General features: G+C 48.6%; 1 protein-coding gene across 1 annotated transcript in view; it reads left to right on the top strand.

Annotated features, from left to right (window-relative positions):
* Positions 1 to 4,953: 4,953 nt before the first annotated feature.
* The window catches only part of STARD8 (StAR related lipid transfer domain containing 8), a 111,673-nt gene continuing 98,011 nt past the window's right edge, over positions 4,954 to 18,615 (top strand). Inside the window, exon 1 of the mRNA XM_087727927.1 lies at positions 4,954 to 5,225. The gene's annotated coding sequence lies outside the window, so the exon portion shown is untranslated. The remainder of the gene's footprint in view (positions 5,226 to 18,615) is intronic.

The raw sequence follows: 18,615 nt of genomic DNA, 5'->3' as shown, positions 1-18,615 counted from the left end.
TGGAAGGGACCTTAGAGGTCTTCTAGTCCAACCCCCTGCCTAGACAGGAAACCCTATACCATTTCAGACAAACAGTTATCCAACATCTTAAAAACTTCCAATGTTGGAGCATTCACAACTTCTGAAGGCAAATTGTTCCACTGATTAATTGTTCTATGGAACAACTTGCTTCCAGAAGTTGTGAATTATTTCTACTAGGGATCACAAAAGAAAAATATGGCAAAGGTGGACTATATTTAATGCTGCATATTTTGACGGCGGCAAGACTGGTTTTTGCATAAAAATTGAAAAATAAGGAGACTCCCCTGGAACAAGAAATAATAAATGAGTTACTGACGTCCGCAGAAATGGAGAGACTGATTCTAGAGCTCAAAGACAAGGGTGAGATGGAATATTACAAAATCTGGGATAAATGGTACCGAAGGTTAGAAATGAGGGGGAAAGTCCTGGAGAGGAAAAACACAGACAAGCTAAGAATTGGAAAACATGGTATTAAGAATGTGTGAATTGGATATGCATTTGTATGGCTAGTAATTATATAAAAGAAGGGATCAATGGACAGGTAATCTGACTGACTACACATACCTATGTAATGTATGTAAAATGTAATTGCTGTAAGATCCAATCACTCTATGGAAATGTTTATGCCAGAAACATCGCATTATGTCCAATGTTTTTAATGTTTATCTAATAAAAAACTTTTTTTAAAAAACCCAAGGAAGCCTAGTTGCCTTTTGAGGTGTGTGTGGGGGGGGGAGCAGCTTTGGGACAGCCATGAGCTGGATGATTAAGAATTTCCACAGCCGTATCTATGGGGAAGCCCGTCCTTTGGGGAAATCCCCTCCTTTTAGCTCTGTCTCCATGCTTCTGCTAAAAACTGCATTGGCCAATACTTTCCACGCCCCCATCCTCTCGGAGCAAGGATTGAAAACATTTGGACAGCAGGTATCATTAGCTCATATTTCACTTTTTATCATGTGATCATGCATGCACGCACATGTGTACATGTGCCCACACTTGTGTGAGTTGCTATTATCAGCCAGCCCAGGCTTGCTGGGCTGCAAATTCTGAATGCCCCCCCCCCCCCTCTGAGTCTCTCCTAATCCCAGCTGTTCATCGGGTTGGCTGAGTCTGGCCAGAGCAGGCAGACTTTCCTCTGCGTGGACTCTCATCCCACACAGGACCTTTGTGGAACAGAAGCATGGCTGACAGCTGGATGTGACCCACTTGGTGCCTTTCAGAGTTTGTGGCTGGGAAACGTTCCTTCCTGCCCCTGCGTAGCTCCCTTCCAGGGGAAATCCTTTTTCCAAGTGGGTGTTTTCCAAGTGGAATTTCTCTGCCTGCCACACAGAGGAGAACAGATCTCTGGGTTGTTTAGTAGATATTTGAACACCATCACCGGGCATCATTTTATACCCAAATTCTTAAAAAAAAAAAAAAAAAAGCTGAGTTCAAATCAGTTTATTACAGCCTTAAGGCCAGATACAATACAACTCGTATCAATCTTTCTTGGAAAAAAATGGTTTGAAATCTTCAGTCCTTCAGTCATCTTCCCCCAGTCCAGAAAGTGGCATTCCAACAGTGCCTAATCTCATTTCAATAGCAATAGCAATAGCAGTTAGACTTATATACCGCTTCATAGGGCTTTCAGCCCTCTCTAAGCGGTTTACAGAGTCAGCATATTGCCCCCAACAACAATCCGGGTCCCCATTTTACCCACCTCGGATGAATGGAAGGCTGAGTCAACCCTGAGCCGGTGAGATTTGAACAGCCGAACTGCAGTCAGCTGAAGTAGCCTGCAGTGCTGCATTTAACCACTGCGCCACCTCGGCTCCTTATTTCAATTCCTGAAATAACCAAAATTCCCACCAACCCACTCTCATTCTTTCAGCCACTCTAATTTTCAGCATTTTGTGCCTTTTGCAAAAAAATATGTGTTTAAATGCAAATCTGATCATTTGCTTAGAGGGGAACTGATTCAGAGGCAAAAGCATCATTCCTTTCTCGTTTTGTTTAAAATCTGTGATTCGATGTCCTCATTTTGGTATTGATCCTTTTTCACCGGTCAGATATTCTGCTTCTGTGATCCTTCTCTCCTTTGGGCTACACCTAGAAGGCTCTTGCTGCTGAATGAGCACCAAGGACCCCATCATAATACCAGCTTTTATAGGGGATGCATGCACAGGGGGCTACAGCACAACTTCACAAGTGTATCTTTTAAACTTGATGAATATTATCCAGTATTTACGTCCATAGCATCTGCATTGACCACAAGGGGGACTAATCTGAATTCCTTTTTGAGGACAGCTCAAGTTTTTCAGAGTAATTGATTTGCATCTTGGAGCAAGAAAAAGGAAAAGCAAACGTTGCTGATTAAATTTTAGATGCTGCGTGTAACATCCCACAGATGGATTTGGTCAAGATTCCACCTAGAAATAAGGAGGAATTTTCTGACAGTGAGAGCAATCAACCGAAGGAACAGAAATTGCCTTCAGAAGTTGTGGGAGCTTGATCACTGGAGGCTTTCAAGAAGAGACTGGACTGCCATCTTTCAGAAATGGGCCAGGAGTGGGGGTTGGACTAGGTGACTCTAAGGTCCCTTCCAACTCTGTTATTCTGTTATTTTCTGTTATTCTGTTAAATGTATGGGAGCAGTCTTAGCACCAAGCATCTTCCAACAGTTTTGGGGGATATGAGAAACAAACTGTTGGTAGCCCAGCTTGTTTCAGAAATGGGAAATCAGATCTGCTTTCTTTCTTTGTAAGACGCAGGGAATCCCGGGTGAGAAAGCAGCACTTTTTCTAAGAAGCTGCCTTGAAAAATGAGAAATAAATTTGAGAAACAAAGAAGCTGGGAGAAATAATGAGGGCAGGGGTGTGCCTAAGGTTATCTTAAGGCAGGATCCTCTTGACATCCCATTTGTCAGTTTAGAAGGAAGAATAAACTGTGGGTCCTTCTTGCCCACCTGGCAATCCCTCCTGGCAACCTTTTTTCTGCCGTGTCTGTCTGATCCTGGCTTCATCGCCTCCCAACCTGCACCCGAGTCAAGTTGAAGCCATTCTGGGCTGACCTAAAGAAGCGTCCCTTCCCTTAGGATGGGGGTGTGAGGAGGCAGGATCCACTAAATCCTTCTTGGCTGCCTTGGCATCTGGGCTCTCCCTTAAGTGCCAGGTTCCTGGGCCAGCCCCAGAAATGCTCCAACCCGATGTGGAAACCCAGCTGGCAGCAGGCCATGTTCCATGATCCAGCAGCAGAAGGGAGCCAAGTTGGACAATGTCCCCTGCTGGGCTTTCAGTTCTTTCAGCTGGTCAGAATCTGCCTGGACCCTGACAGGCAGAGACATCCTCTCTCCTTTCACCCTCCGGCTGGAGTTCTGCAGGTTCAGCCATCTCTCAAAGAGTTGCCAACCAGGAGGCAGCAGCACTGGGGCCAGAGAGCCCATCTTCCTTGCAGAAATGCTGGGACAGTAGAGAGAGCTGGAGAAGCTTCTCGAATGAGAAGCCAAACGTCTTCAAAGAAAAACCAGAAAGTCCAGTTGCTTCTTGAAATAGCACCTTTGGGACAACCATGACCTGGAGGACTGAGACCCTCCATAGATGTCGGGACAGGAGCTTTACTGTGGCTCCTTACTGTGCTCTCGGGTGAAACTGAGCGGCTGCAGTTGTGGGATATCTAGTGGACATCATGTTGGAGAAAGCTAATACAATGGATGGTAGAATTGGGTGGTGCCTTTGATAGGAGTTCTTTGCTTTTGTTTTTGTTTTTTAAATATTTTTTATTAAACAGTTTTTTTAAAAGGAAGAAAAAATTTGTTTTTGCAATTTCCTTCTGTACAACATTTCCACCTCGATAAACATCCATTGTAAATACACTTCTCCCCCCTTATTTCAGTTTCCTAGTCTATATATGTATGATGCTATTATATACAGTCCTTAATTTACAATCCTTCTTTCCATTTATACAAGTTTGTTCATCTCTACCTCTACCTTGTTAATTTCTAACTCCTGTGTCTCCTTCGTTTAGTCTTTCCTTAAGCTCTACACCTGTCATCCAGCAATTTGTACCACTCGTTCTATAGGAGTTCTTTGTTAATTGTATGGGGGGCATGATGGCCTAGCAGTTAAGACATTGGATGTGGACTGGAAGGTTGGCAGTTTGAGGCCCAAGTAGTGTGTGACAGGTTGAACTCCTGTTTCTGCCTCAGTTCCTGCCCACCTAGAAGTTCGAAAGTATGGAAATGAGAGTAGATACATCGGTACCATTTTGGTGGGAAGCCTTGGTGTATGCTTGCCACAGGACCACAAAACATGTATTCAGACAATATTGACTCTCTCTGCTAAGAACTGGAGATAAGCCCCGTTCCCTAGAGTCGGACATGATTGGAAAGGGGAAACCTTTACCTTTTTAATCTGTTAATTTGCCTTTCAGCTTTTGGGAAGAATTTCAAAGTGTTATATATTAATCCTACCTCTTAATTTCTCTGTAACAACATCCTGATGAGATAGGTTGAGTTGAGAGTAAGTGGGCAGATGGGGGTCTGGAACTTGGGATAGTGGGACACGAAGCCCAGTGGTGGTTTTACCACAATTGAGAACAGGTGTGTCAAGGCACAAACTCTGGCCTGCCACCCCTTTATGTGAGCACACACAACATCCCAGGAACAAACCCTTCAGAATGTGACATTCTTGCCTTCAGAAGTTGTTGGTGCTTTTGAGGAGGGACTGGACAACCTTGGGTCTAATACTGATACTCTTGAGCAGGGGGCTGGACTAGAAGACCTCCAAGGCCCCTTCCAACTCTATTCATTAGGGGCAGAATTGGGACGCTCCTTCCATCGGCGTCCCCAGGCTCTCCACTCCTAGTCCAACCTCTTCCCCGCACCGAAGGCTGAAGGCGCATCCGGCGTTCGTGAAAACTGACCGGGCCCAGAGGAAGGGAGGGAGGGATCCGGCAGCCACGTCGGGTCCGCCCTGCGCCTCGGAAAGCTCCACGCGACTCTCAGTCTGGCCAACCGCGCAGGGTCGCTGTGGAGGGGAGGCGGCCTCACCCGCCCAGCCACCTGCGCCCAGAGCCGCTCACTCGCTTGCTCGGACGAGGGCCGGCAGCGGCACCGGCGGTTGCTCTCGCTGGCTCGCCGGAAAGGGCCCCGTGGCTGGCGCTGATGCCGGGACTGGGGATGGCGCGTGACGCGCAAGGAGCTCCGGGGGCCCCGACGCGGCCTCGGGGTAAGTTACTGTGCTCCAGCGCTGGAGCGGCCGGGCGCGTGGATTCCTCCTTCCCTTGCGGGGCAACCGCGGCCGCCGACTCCGCTCCTCCGACACCCTGGCGGGGCTAGCGTCCCGCGATTCCGGCCGGCTTTGCTCGGGCACTCGTCGGGGTCCCGGCTGCCCCCAGGCCCGGAGAGCGGCTGCGGAGGGGGAGTCCCTTGGCGGGAGGGCTGGGCTCCAGCTGCTCCTGGGGCAGAGCCACAGGCAGCCCTGTTGAGGATTCTTAAAAGCCTTCTCCCCTTCCCCCCAGGACTTCTCTCCTGCCCTGAACCTCCGGCGGGTCCGTCAAGCCCGCCGGGCGGAGGATACCGCGCAGCCCCGCTTGGGAGCACCGGCGGCTGGGCTGCTTCGCGCGCCTCTCCGTTTCCAGGGAGGCGGCCGACGGAGCGCAGTGCCGGGTAGAGGAGGCAGCGGGGGCGCCGGGGAATCTGTTGTTCGGCTAGGTACGGGAGGTGCGGAATTGAGCCGGCGGGGACCGCAGCGGAGCCTCCCTTCTCCTGCCCGGCCAGCTGCTGCCTTGGCGGGGGTCCGGAGCTGCCCCCAAGGAAGGAGCCGCCGTCACGGAGTAGAGCCAGGCGGGAGTCCTCCGGCCGCAGCGGTTGTCCGGCTCTCTCAAGCTGAGGTCCGGCTGGGTGCAGTGAGCACTCTGCCCTCGAGGAGCCCCTTGTCAGGCCTCCTAGGTTCCTCTTGTGGCCTGGAGTGCCGCAGGCTCTCTGCCCTCGGGCGGAGACCTCGGGCGGCGGGTCTCTTGCCCTGGGCAGCAGGCAGAAGCCCGTTCGGAGCTGTCAGTGTGGCGCCCTGGACGGGACTCCCTCCCCCCCGCTTCGGTCCAAAGGCGTTGGAGTGTTGTATGTTGCTCAGCTGGTGGGGCTGCGGCTCTTGGGGGCCCTTAGAGGCGAGGCTGGCTGAAAGGTCTCCAAAATGGGAAGGCAGATCAGGGGAGCCTGTGGTGGTGGTGGTGGTTGTTGCTTTTGTGTGTGTTGGATCCAGTCTCAATGGCATATTTGGAGAGTGAGCTCTTGCTGATCCCGCCTAATTGACTCATAGAACATCCAACCACCCACAGCTGCCCTAGTCTCAGTTTTATTTCAACTGTAACTTCCCCCCGATTATCTGCGCTTCTCATCCTTTCTGATACTTGCTTTAGAGTGGAATGTCAGCCTTTGGTTTAGCTAATGCTGGGCTGTTGCTGCCGCCTGACTAATTTTTTCTTTTGGATTCAACATTTTGATTCGCTGGTGTAGGTCTGTGGTTAAGGCTGCGCGTGCTACATGCGATGGGGGCGGAGTGAGGGCAGGGAAAAAGAGAAGGACCGTTTTAAAGAGAGAAGAACACGAGTCGCTTCTTTGTTGGGAGGGGGCGTCTGGCTGAGTTCCTTAAACGGAGGGGGTGGCGTTCAGGGCTTTTCATTTCCTTAATAGAGCTTGAAAAGGGAAACTGAGTCGCCCCTTGGATGGTCCTTCGGAGCAACTGAGGCTCATCGTTGGCTGAGCAGCCTGGGCGAAAGTGTAAAAAAGAAAGAAAGGGAAAGGAAAGTCTTGTGGATCCTGGCTGCTGGGGTGGGGTGGGGGGGCTGTGATGGAGGCATGGCAGGGCCGGGCTGGGCTCAGGGCTTCCTTCAGACTGACCTGCCTCTCCCATGCTGCCTTCTCCCCACTGCCAGCTGCCAAGAGATCAGCCTGTTGGCACAAGCCTCAAACGACCCTGGGGGAACAGCTTTTGTCCTAAGATTGGGGGGGGGGTGTGTTTGCCAGTCGGAGCATCTGCATAGGGGTGGGTCTGTGTTGGAAGGCATCCCCAAATGGCAGGTCCTTTCAGGGCAGGAAACATGGCGCCAAGCACCACTGCTCCTCTTTAGCTTTCAACGCTTGCTCTCATGAAACACAATTTCATGTGTTGCCTTCCTTTAACTTGGCACCTTTTTAAAGATTTCTAACTCTCGCCAATGAATGAAGACAAATGTATGGGTCCCAGGATAACGTTGCAAGATCCACTCTGCGTCAGGCATCGAGACCAGAGGTTTACTCTTCCTAACTTTGCCCAGCCATGATTTTGTCTGTCTTCTCCTGCACAATTCCTTCGTACATTTGTTTTCCTATTTGATCCTCACTGCTTCTACATGTCCAAACTACCTCAATATATCTCTTTCACAGAGATCATTCAATCTTGTATTTCAGATTAGATTAACAGATTAACAGAGTTGGAAGGGACCTTGTAGGTCATCTAGTCCAACTCCCCCCAAAGAAGGAGACCCTACACCAGTGGTGGGTTGCAGACGGTACGTCCCGGTACAGGTGTACTGGAGCCTGCCCGGAGCACAGGATACCGTTCCGGTACGGTGCTCTGGTGGGCCCACCCACCCGCCCAAGCTCCTTACCTGTCTTTTAAGGCTTCCGTGCTTCTGCGCACATGCATTGCGCATACAGCGCCTGCGCAATGCTCTGCTGAGCAGCTGGAGTGGCACAGAGGCAGTAAGACGCATGCACACACTGCGCGGACACATGTGGACGCTGCCAGGCCCGTTCCAACTGTACCGGTTAGAACGGGATCCGGAACCCACCACTGCCCTACATCCATGATGGTGAACCTATCGCAGTGATGGCTAACCTTTTTGTTGTTCAGTGCCAAAAATGTGAGCATGCGCATGCAATCGCATACACACGTGCCAGCAACCATAATGCAAATCACACCCCCACATGTGAATGCACACACAACACTCTCCTCCCACTCCCCCCCATGTGCACTGCATTGTTCGCCTGCAAGCTGAGCTTGATATTTCCTCGGGGGGGGGGGCTGGGGGAGGCCATTTTCATCATCCCCAGGTTCCAGAGGCTTTCCTGGAGCCTGGGGAGGGTGAAAACATCCTCCCCAGGCCTTTCAGAAGGCCGAAAATCAGCTGGCCGGCACGTGCATGCGTGTTGGAGCTGACGACTCGCCATTACAGACATATGGCATGCGTGATTAACACTTGTTTAATTCCATTCATACTTGATCACTGCACCCAGCTCATTTTCATGCTGCTCCTGATGTAAACCTCATTTCCTTATGAACCAGAGGGCAGAAGAAGCACAGTTTTACTGAGAGCCATTTCCCAGTTTTAAAACAAGCATTGATTTCCTGAAAGAGACTACATGGTAGCCGCTAACTTTCTACGATCATTAACATTTCTCCATGTATTTCCTCATCTTTAGTAAACATTCTGTGAAGAGACTCCAATTTATCTTCCTGCTTCAGTTTGTCACCCTTTATGTATAACTTGTAGTTATTAGTTACATTTTCTCTATCAAGTAACCTGGTCCTTGACACTCATTTTCGGGACTATTCGCTTTGTTGCATCGTATGATCTGTCTAACGTATTCTACAACTCATTTGGCTCCTTTTTACTGTCATTATGGTTATTATTCTTTTATTAGCTAACCACAAACACCAAAGGAAAAGATACACAGCATTTCTAAAAGAAGGGGGGGAGCTTAAAAAAGAAACCTAAACATATAGAGCAAATACTTTATACTCCCAGACAGACAAACATAAAGTTGTAGAGTGAACATTTCAATGAATGGAAGCCTTAATTCATTCACATCCATAAGCAATCAATATTGATAAGTTATTGATTTGTAAATTGTGACGGTCATCAATTCTGGTGACCAGTGAATAGTTGGGGCCATATGTTTATCCTTCCAGTGCTGAACAATAGATCTTTTAGCTGGAAGTCAGGTACATCAAATCTGCTATCTTTTTTCCATGTAATAGGAATTTACTTGTGTGTTTATTGCTGTACCAAGATTGATTTTTGTTCCACTCGCATATATCGGAACACATGTATTGTGATACTTTTCATTTATCTTCACTGGAATCATATCTAATAAAAATATTTATAGTTTTATTTTGTATTTGAGTTTCAAAACTTTATGAACATGTTTTTGTGTATTTCTTTCAAGCACTTTTGAATCATTTTGCAGAGCATCACATTGGTTAAAAGGTTTCTTCTTTGTTGTGGTATTTCAACCAACAACGCAGCATCTTTGTATACAAAAATGTGTATTTTTTATGTCACCAACTAGACCTCTAACAACAGTGTAAGTGTTCTTTATATACTAACCATAAATGTGTCCATTAAGGGTACATTACACATCCATATGTTCTTATTCCATGCTCTGATTTGAATCATATGCTAAGTAATCCATTTACTTCCACATATGCTTAATTTTCATCATAAATCCTTCTTATTGCATTCACCCTCCCAATTTTCAATCTCACAATTATAGCAAGCATTTGGTGATCCAAGTGCATTCGCTTTATCATTTGTGTAAATCAACAAATGTAAACATTCTCACATTCACACATTTCTCAGGGACCTTCCAAAGAAAGAAGGTTGCACTGCTCCAATGTTGCTTGTTTCCCTTCCTCATTCCCCTTCAGTCAGAAGTCTTCCAGTGGCTCCCAGGCACACTTCAGACTTCGTCTCCCTTCGGTTTTGCACTCACTTTCACTTTTCACAGGGGAACAGTCATCCCACACCAACACAATCCATCTTTTAGCAAATAGCAGAGTTATTCCCCAAGCAAACCACAAGCATATTTTAGCCTATATAATTGTCTATACCCACACGTGCCAGAGGTGGCTCGTAGAGCCCACTCTGTGGGCACATGTGCCGTCGTCAGCTGTTGTTCTGGTTTCTGGCCAGCTGATTTTTGCAGGTGCTGGAGCGCCAGAAAACAGCCTGAAAACACCCAAAAATGCCCCCCAAACAGGGCCTTTTCCAGGCTGTTTCCAGGCCATTTTGCAGGCCAAAAATGGCCTGAAAAGTGGCCTAGAAACAGGCATGTACATACCAGGAGCTGGTCTTTGGATTTCCAGTGCTCTGGTGCACACAGGTGCACACATGCACACACATGCACGTGCATGCATGCACGTTCCGGTTTGGGTACCTGATGCCAAAAAGGTTCGCCATCACTGGTCTATCCCATCTATACCTGCAACCTGCTATTTTTCAACATTCTCAAGTATTTATGATTTCCTTTCTATTAATATTTTTCTCGAACGCTGACATTTATGATGTTGGCCTTATATATCTGCTCTGCAAAATTCTGACTCCTTAGAGCAGTGGTAGTCAACCTGGTCCCTACTGCCCACTTGTGGGCGTTCCAGCTTTCATGGTGGGCGGTAGGGGTTTTGTCCGATACTGAAGCACTTTCCTTTTTTTAATTTAATTGACTTCCCTACTTTATAAATCACCATTACTGTGGAACCGGTGGGCGGTTAGAAAATTTTATTACTAACAGAGATACAAAAGTGGGCGGTAGGTATAAAAAGGTTGACTAGCCCTGCCTTAAGAGTATTTCTTCATTTTATCCCAAATAATTGAATCGCTTTAATTTTTAATCCAGTTTTCTGTGTAGGAGTCTTCTTGTTCAGCCCTCTTCCCATTTTCAAAACATACTTTAATTTCCGTCAATAACTAAGACCATCTGTTGACCTCTCCCTAAGCTTTTCCAGGTTTTGGTGGAGCCAGGATGGCTTTCACATTGGCTGCTGGAATTGGGTCAGCTTGTTTCTACTCATTTTGGATTATCTTCTAAGGAAGTTTTCTGGGGAGGCTTTCTCAAACTTGCCTTTGTCTCGCCTGGCCAGTTGTGGGGAACATCAGGGAGGTTCGAAGGATAGAGAAAGATGGTCTTTTTCTCCATCCAGGCTGTGGTCTTTCTCTCTGGCTCTTGGGGAACTCCTGATCCATGGAAGATGTTGCTTTCCATGGGAGGAATGGGAAAAGAGGGGGAAAAAACTACTTAATAATCCTCCACCAAGAGTCTGGTGCCAATGCCTGGGGGAAGAGTCAAGTCTTCCAAAAGGCCAGTAGGGTTGACACCGTCCATGTCTCCCAGGAGGGTGTTCCTTAGGGCAGAGAAGGCCCGCTTTCTGGGTCCTCCTCCATGTGACATGTGCCCACTCTGCCAGATCTAGTAAGGCTAGCAGAAGCCACATGGGAGAGTTGGTCCTGTGAGTAACCCAGACCCTCGGTGTGAAAGGTTTAAAGTTGACAAGCAAGGGGTGAAATTCAGCAGGTTCTGACTGGTTCTGGAGAACCAGTAGTGGAAATTTTGAGTAGTTCGGACAACCGGCAAATACCACCTCTGGCTGTCCCCAGAGTGGGCAGGGAATGGGGATTTTGCAGTATCCTTCCCCTGCCATGCCCACCAACCCACGCCCACAGAACTGGTAATAAAAAAATATGAATTTCACCACTGTGCAACGTGCGCCTTAAATTGTGCTTGGAATGTCTTGGGCATGGGTCTTATGTGGGTGTACCAGCTAATCTTATTCTCATTGTTCCTTAATAAAAGAATTGCGGAAGGAAGGTCCAGCCAGCCTTCCCTTTGCAGCTCTGAGACTAACTAGGGACAAAATTCTGTTTGTTTGTATGAGAGGAAGAAGTAAAATTGGAAGATTCCTTGATCCTTAATGTGTCCCTTGATTCCTTAAAACCCTGAAGTGGAGAAGGGAAAGAGGTGCAGCGGGGGGGGGGGGGAGTTGCCTTCTAGGGATCCTGCCAAGCCCAGGAAGAAACCCTGCTGGAGGAAGGAAAGCTTGGGGAGCCCCACCCTTGGAAAGTGGTTCAGGCTCCTTCTTAGGCTGAACTGCATCCGGATCCCAGCCAGGCGTTGGAGTGCCTTGCGCTTCAGTTGGCTGCACACTCCCTTGTCGTTGTGCTCCTTAGTGGGCCCAGTTGGCCCTTTGGGGCTTGAGTGGAATTTTTTTTTCTGTTGGGGTATGGGATTTCCAGTTTTATTTTGTCTGCAGATCCTTTATGAATAATCGTGAAGAGGGCTTCATTAATTTAAGAGGCATTGGACAAGGGTCAGTGGCTGTTGCATTCTAAGAGAAACTCCTTTGGTTATGCTGGCATTAGCCAAGAAATAAAAATAGTCCAAGAAACAAAACATTAAGAGGAGGAAATATTTTTTTAAAATCTTTCCAGTGTTCTCTTCTTTCCCTTAACCTGGGGGTGTCCAAAGTTGGGAACTTTAAGACTTGTGGACTGGGGAATTCTGGGAGTTGAAGTCCACAAGTCTTAAAGTTCCCAACTTTGGACACCCCTGCCTTAACCTGTTTAGGCTGCTTTTGCAGCACAGACTTCCCTGCCAAGGTTGAACATTGAGTTCTGGAGTTTGAAGGGTGAGGACCAATCAGCTTCTCCATTTCTGAGTGTCTAACCCGGAGATCGGCAACCTTAAACACTCAAAGAGCCACAAAAGTCCTAACTGGAAGCCCCCCCCCCCATTCAATTCTGGAGCCAACTGGAAGTCTGGTTCCACCCCACGATAGTCTCCTCCTAGCAGGGCATCCTTTTTCCTCTACCTGTCTTAAGCGAAAGCCCTATTAATTGTGGAGCCGGCCAGCAACAGGAAGCCGCAGCAGAGGGATGAAAGAGCCACATGCGGCTCCAGAACCAGAGGTTGCTGACTCCTGGTCTAACTACTGGCATACTCAAAGATGAGTAGAGGTCAGGCTTTGTTCAGGTTATAGGAAGATGAAGACAGGGGAGGGGTTCCAGTATGTGGCATAAGACCCTGAGAAAACCCAATGTTGGTTTTCAAGAGTTGCTCAGGGCAGAATCTTTACATGCAGAGTTGCCTTCCCTTGTCGGTGAGTCCGACATACAAATCCTCAGACATTTGAGAAAGGGTCCCAGGCTGCCTTTTTCTCATATGCTTGGAAGCTACAGTATTTCTTTTGGAGAAGCTCTACAGTCCTGCCTCTTTAATCCTGCTTCCTCCTCCCTGGAGGAAATGCAGACAGAGGCTGGGGAGTGGGATTTAACTTCCAGGGAGCAAGGACCTCTTTGGGAATGATGTTGGCTAGAGGACCAAGGCTAGCATGGAGAAGGAATGCATTAACCTTTATGCCCAGTCCTGCTGCCTTCTGTAGCAGCTGAAGCCTCGCTACGGAGTTAGAGCACATTCTGATCAAGTCAAGGGTCTTCCCTCCCCCAGCCCAGTTAATAATTGAGCCACAATGACCCTCCTTGTGCTGCGTCTCTGCCAAAGTCACGGCACATAATTATATTAACTTCTGCAGGCATTTGGGACTCAGAGCTTTAAAGAGATATAGGCCCTTTTTAAAAATTTTGGGCAGAGAATATTCCTAAAGTTATCTTGGTTCTGGGTGTCAGAGGCATGCTTCAAAACCTTCCTGTGACACTCAGAAAAAGTTTCTAATGTTTCATTACACACAATAGCTGGAAACAGCTGGAGTTTGGACAGAGCGAGGAACAGCAAGGCTGAAATAAAAGAAATGGTAATTTTAAGTTAACCGTGATGGGAATTCAACCATGTAACCCAACTGTACACTGAAGTTGGGGAATTCCACTCTTGGATGCTCAAGAAAAGGGTTCAGGGATTTCCAGATGATGTAGGAAAGATGTTGCTGTAACTCCAGGGAAAGCTTGCCTTCTTCCTGGAAGTATTTTTCTAAAAAGGTCTGTTTTGATGCTTCTTTCCCTCTTGCCTGCCTTGCAAAGGGGTGTAATAGAAGCTGTCCATAGTGGCCCTCAACCTGCGGCTTCTGTGGGGTCTTGGCCACCTTTCATAGCCAGGGCCTTTTTGCTTTGTCATTCTTTTCGGGTCACGGCCATCTTTAAAATTGCTTATTTAGCAATATCACCTAGACCCATGATGGCGAACCTATATGGCATGCGTGCCAGAGGTGGCACCCAGAGACCTCTATGTGGGCACATGCCAGTGGTGGGTTGCAGGTGGTACACCCCAGTACAGGCGTACTGGAGCCTGCCCAGAGCACCAGGTACTGTTCTGGGTCAGTGCTCCGGAGGGCCCAACCGCCCACCCGAGCTCCTTACCGTTCCTTTAAAGCCTTCGACGCTTCTGCACACACATGGTGCATACAGTGGCTGCGCAACACTCCGATGAGCAGCTGGAGCATCACCGAGGCTTGTGGAAGTGTCACTGGCAGCTACAATGCATGCATGCGCCTCCATGTGGGTGCCGCCGAGCCCATTCTAACCGTACTGGTTGGAATGGGATCCGGAAGCTGCCACTGATACACATGTCATTGCCAGCTGCTCTTCTGGTTTCCAATGCACCGACCAGCTAGTCTTTGTGGGCCCTGGAGCGAAAATGGCCCAACACCCGGGCAAAAATGGCCTGAAAACAGCCTGGAAAATGGCCTGAAAATGGTCCCAAAATGCCCAAATTGCAAGTAATTTTCAGGCCATTTTTCAAGCCAAAATGCCCCCCAAAACAGCCAAAAAACAGTCATGTGGATGCTGGCCAAGGTTTCCAGCACTCCAGCATGGGCACATGCATGCACGTTCCAGATTGGGCACTCAGTACCAAAAAGGTTCGGCATCACAGATTTATATACAGCTCCATGGTGCTTCAAAGCACTTTTGGAGCAGTTTGCAAATGTCAGCCTCTTGCCCCCAACAATCTGGGTCCTCATTTTACTGATCTAGGAAGCAGGGGTGGGTTCCGGTTGCCACTACTGCTAGTTCAGTCAGGGACGCACTGAGCGCTTCTGCACACGGTGCAACAAAAATTGCTCTGCATATGCGCAGAAGGGAAAAACAAGATGGCGGCACCTATGGTGCTGCCAAGTGAACTGGTTCGGGGGCGTGGCAGGGCTGGGTCGCTGCCAGTTCCAGTGACCCAGGCTGCCAAGTTACTACCGGTTCGGCTGAACCAGTCCAAACTGTTAGAAACTCACCTTTGCTCGAAAGGATGGAAGGCTGAGTCAACCTTGAGCGGGTCAGGATCAAACTCCTGACTGTAGGCAGGATTTGCCTGCAATGCTGCATTCTAACCACTGCGCCACCATAGCTCATACATTTATTCGTCTTTTATTACTTTTACAACTAAGTTAGGGCAGTGAACATACCGAACACACCTTCCTCTTCCTATTTCCCCCACAACAACAGTCCTGTGAGGTGGGTTGGGCTAAGAGAGAAAGACTGGCCCAAAGTCATCCAGCGGGCTTTCGTGGTTAAGATGGAACTTGAACAGGTCTCTTGCCTTTGAGCCTGGAGCCTCACTAGGCCAAACTCTCTCCCTTTTCTTTTCTCCTTCAGTTGCCTGCTTCTCAATAGCCAAGTTTTTCTTCCTCTGTAGCTGAATAAATTCAGTCCTGTAAAATCCACCCCTTCCCATCCTCCTCCTTCCAAGACTGTTAGATTAAAATCTGAAACAATTGATTTGCCATATTCTCATCCAGCTACTGTCAGCCTCTTTAGATGATCCGTATGAAAATGGCTGGGCCACATCCAAAGCTCTCTGTGGCTTTGAACAAGCAGGATGTGTGTCCTGGGTCATGCCAAGCTTTGCTTTGTACGGTGGGCATCCGCCACGCAAGACTTATCTTGGCGTAAATGTTCCCTTCACTAATCCTGTCAACTTTGTTTCGACATTTCTGCCTCTGGGCTTGGGTGTGTGTGTGTGTGTGGGGGGGGGGAATTGCACAGAATGGGGAACAAGGAGAAACCTGTCAAAGGGCGGAAGTTCCCCCCCGTCCTCCTCCGAGTCATCTCCCTGTCACTTCGCTGGATTGATTGTGGCGGCTGCTGTGTCAGCTTCTGGTTGGTTGGCAGAGGGCGAGGCTGTCCACCCCTTTGTTTTCCTTGGACAGCAAATCTGTATTTCCTGTTGGTTTGGAGGGGCTGGGGAGGAATCTGGACGTTACCCCGAGATATGAATGGAGTTCTCTACTGGATTTGGCAGCTCCAAATTTCACCCCATCCACTGCCTCTTTTGTCATGACTGGCAGAGTTTTATCTGCCACTTAATAACGATGCATTATTCTCCTCGCCGGTGATCAGGACATTTCCTGGCACTGCTTATCCGTTTTATCAGCTGCTTATCGGGGCCCTGTGCTTGGCATCCGAGGAAAGGGAGAGGGAATGGGGCCAGCCAAGACTGGAAGCTGCCAACAACGGAGGGCGGGGGGGGGGGGGTTGACCTTTTCGAATGCCTCGTCAGATAAAGCTTCCCAAGGTGTGCATGTTTCACAGCTGCTGTCAAGCTTTGGGCCAGTCGAAGTGGCAGGGGAAAGAGCCCACTTTTTCCTCCCCGAGGACTTGTTGGTTGTATAGGTTTGCTGCAAAATAGCGAAGAGTGGCCCCTCCGTGGCCAGAGGCAGTCTATCTCTTGGATATTTTAAGTGGAGATGAAAGATTAGATTTAAAATATTGCATGTAGGCATCCACAGGTGGCGCTGAGGAGAACAGCCAGCCAACCTTGAACCTTCTGCCAAAAGAAACCTGCATCCCAATGTCCAGAGGGCTGGGAGCAGCCTTGCCTTCCTTCCGCGGTTCTTTTGCAGCCCCTCGTTCCTCCTGCTTCTTACTGACATGCCCTTTCCAGGGCCCTTGATGGGGGGGTGGGAGGGGGCAAAGGAGCCGCCAGGAAGGTCTGAACAGCTTCAGTGCTTGTTTTCTCCATCAGGGGACCCAGGAAGTGAGGCCGGCAGTTGGAAGGGAGCAGGTGTTACTTTTCTGTGCTGAGACCCCTTCCCTCCTCACTTCCCCTGAATCAGCCCAGCTGTTTGGGGTCTAGGACCCCTGGGGGCTATTTGCCGCCATCGACTCTCAGGGCTGCCCTCTCTTCACCTGTCCTCAGGACAACGCCAGCCTTCCAGCTGCAGGAGCCTCCCAGAAGCGCCTTGACCTACCGGGCCTGGCGAGAGAGTTGCAGGGCATGCACAGAGGGCAGCTGCTGCTGTTTCACCCTGTTGCTTGCCTCCTCTCTAGTGCCTTCCAGATTCTTGCTACACCTGCTGTGTGTATGTGTGTGTGTGAGAGAAATTTTAAGATAGACATCACGTAGACCAGGGGTGGGTTGCTGCCAGCATTACTGCCAGTGCAGTGCGCAGACCTTTTTAGGTGCGGATGCGCATGCGCACAACATTGGGAAAGGGGGAAAAATTTCATTTTTGCAATGAAGATTGTTCTGTTTCATGTGCAGAAAATCAAGATGGCACCACCGAGGATAGAACTGGGTTAGGGGCGTGGCAGGCTGAGTTACTACCTACTCAGCCGAACCAGGCCAAACCGGCTGGAACCCACCTGTGATGTAGATAATGTTAGCCCAGAGACCAAGAATGCGTGTGGAGCTGACCAACTGCAGAAGAAAGAGTCTGGTCACAGGTGTAATTTGGAGGGTCTAGAGCCCCTCAGGGAACCCAGAGGTCTTGTCGAGAAGATTAAAAAAGGGGGGGATGTCAGCCTGGCCTGGAGAAAAGGCAGAGCTCGTGGCTGAGCTGAGAGGAAGGGCAACGGCTTTACTTCCAGGCAAGGGGGTGATCCTCGGTGGACAAACCATTTTGTGACAGCACCCACAACACATTCTCAAATGGACTGGCACAAAATGTCTGCCCAGCTCTATGATAAGGCTGTTTCATGAATATCTTTTGGCCCAGACAAAAATCCCCATTTTTTGTCTGTGCCCGTCTTCAATTGCTGTGGATTCCCCTTCTCCACCTCAAGCACCTTGGCTGACCCGTCTTCCTCAGGAAAAGTGAACATCAATGAACTTCAGAGCAGATTTCTTCCTTTTCAGCAAATGTTCCAGGGAGAAAGGCGGGTCCTGATCACCAGAATCGGGCCAGAGGCAGTTCCCTGGCATTGGAGGCGTTGCAGGCAGGCATCTGTCTTGTGCCCGGCTCAGGGCTAGTCATGTGGTTTCCTGTCATTCATTGCAGCAAGCGAGAAGCACATGACAGGAATGGGAGGAAATGTGCGACGCTTGAGACCACCCTGTGCATTTGCAGCCCCTTTATAAAAGAAAAGGCCTTCGGCTATGTTCAGCGCATTGATGTTGCTGCCTTGGAAGTTCCTTCACCCCTGAGGGTGGCACGGCTGCAATCCATTGCTCAGGGTGGGAAGAGGAGCATGTCGGGCTTTGGTGTGCCCAGCCATTAACGTAGCGTGCCCTCCGTGGGCAACTAGCTCTGCTCTGACCTTTAGGATAGTGTTCTGTCCTAGGCTTCCTGATAGAGTAAAAAGCAGATGCTTAGTCCCCCAAACCCCCTTTTGATTTCAAAGGCTGTGAATTATGTTCATTCACAGCCCTTAATAAGTTCCAAATAGTAAAAACTGGAAAAACGAAACAATACCAAAACAGGAAGAAGTTATCCGAAAAATAGTGGACTGTGCTGAAATGAGTATATTGACATTTGAAATTAGAGAGCAAGAGGATGAACAATTTTATAAGATATGGGATTTGTTTTATCGGTGGCTAGGGGGGAAAAAAACTTTGGAAATGAAAAATGATATACTTATGCCTTAATTGAAAAAAGTAAACGATGATATAATTATGCTGTGAAACAATCTAATAATGACACA

Source organism: Thamnophis sirtalis, unplaced genomic scaffold, assembly GCF_051295495.1.
Source record: "Thamnophis sirtalis isolate CommonGarterSnake01/CBP01778 unplaced genomic scaffold, rThaSir2_p1.2 scaffold_13, whole genome shotgun sequence".
Taxonomy (NCBI): Eukaryota; Metazoa; Chordata; class Lepidosauria; order Squamata; family Natricidae; genus Thamnophis; species Thamnophis sirtalis.
Note: the sequence above shows the minus strand (reverse complement) of the source record. Positions and strands in the feature narration are given on the sequence as shown.